The following is a 1,437-nucleotide window of genomic DNA, read 5'->3' as shown; positions in this document are numbered from 1 at the left end:
ACTCTGTGCCAACATCCACCCCATGGCAGTGAGTTTTGAGTGAGTGGCAAAGTGAAATTTCTTTATGGCTCCTCTAGGTCTCTGTAACTCCCCCCAAATGATTGGGTGGAGTCATGCCAATAGGGTGTGTAAAACACCGATCCAGGGGATCAGTGGGCTTCGCCATTCCCCTGGGTCTGAGACAGCTCTCCCAGCAGCTGGAACAGAACGAGTCCTGTGATGGTCAACATCGAAGAGCCCCAGCCAAGCATGTGCAAGAGCCCTGCCTCAACGTGAGAGGAGACACATCAAGGCCCAGCAGAAGTGCTGTGCCACTGAGACCAGGGACTGGTGACCCGGAGCAACAGCCACGCTTCCCGCCCCGGGAGGTAGAGGCCAAGGGGCAGCCCTGTGACTGCGAGGCTGAGGGCCCAAGGAAGCGTAGCTATGGACCCATGACTGTATCCTTAACGTTTTCGGATCCTGGCTCGTGGTGACCTGTTAACTCCCCTCAGAAACCATCACCATGAACTTGGTTTGGGAGTTCTGTGTGTTCTGTGTCGCCATGGCCACGGATCACTGAGCCCAGCAGAGGAGGACAGTGCCCTGGGACAAAGAGCAAGTGTCAGAACAGAGCAGACACTGGGCAGAGCGTGGAGGCATGTGTGACCCCTGCCCAGTGGCAGTCCGACTCGGCTGGTGTGGAGTTGGACCCCTTTCTTTGTGCAGCCAGAGGGGGTCGGACGGGGCTCCTACCCTGGGGTCTCAGTGATGATTTGCAAATGGGATGGGAGACTGAGAGGGGGAGGCCTGATTCAAAGGTCACATTGAGTCCTGGCTTTCACCATATGGTTCTCAGCGGTTTCCTCTTCCCTTGATTGCTGGTATCACTAACATTCTTTGGCGTCATGGTTATGACATGGTATGCAAATAAAACGGAAAATAAACAAAGAAACCCACCGTGAGAGGAATGTTTCAACTCAAGGACAACTCTCTGTTGTCTGAGCAAGAGCGGTGCTTAGACTGAAGAGTGCCCCCGACTGTGTCCATGGCAACGGACCCACCTGACTCCCTCTCCACCCAGACAGGGTTTTTTCAAGTCAGATTTTTGGTTCAACTATAGAGTAAAGTTATGAACCCCAAGCAGATTTTGTTTTGAACTTTGCTGTTTGAGTCGTAGAAAGTTCTAGCTTAGAGCCGTTTGACCATTGAGGTATCACTGTACTGAAATGCTGAAGGCAATCTTCCCAGTTCTCTAACCTTTTCCCCAAAGAGTTTCTGGTCGCACGTGACATCCTGGGTTTGTGAGTGCATTGACAGCAGTTTGAACCCACTAGCAGCTCCACGGGAGAAATATGAGACTTTTCTGCTTCCATAAAGGCTTAAGCAGGCGTCCTCAAACTACGGCCCGCGGGCCGCTGAGGACATTTATCCGGCCCGCCGGGTGTTTTTGCCCCG

At 53.0% G+C, this 1,437-nt stretch overlaps 1 protein-coding gene across 1 annotated transcript in view; it reads right to left on the bottom strand.

The window, feature by feature from the left end:
* MYO18B (myosin XVIIIB) overlaps positions 1-1,437 on the bottom strand; it is a 307,510-nt gene that overhangs the window by 36,276 nt on the left and 269,797 nt on the right. The window lies entirely within an intron of this gene.

This window comes from Echinops telfairi, unplaced genomic scaffold (genome assembly GCF_000313985.2).
Source record: "Echinops telfairi isolate 266 unplaced genomic scaffold, ASM31398v2 ScPeMD7_29;HRSCAF=101, whole genome shotgun sequence".
Classification (NCBI taxonomy): Eukaryota; Metazoa; Chordata; class Mammalia; order Afrosoricida; family Tenrecidae; genus Echinops; species Echinops telfairi.
Note: the sequence above shows the minus strand (reverse complement) of the source record. Positions and strands in the feature narration are given on the sequence as shown.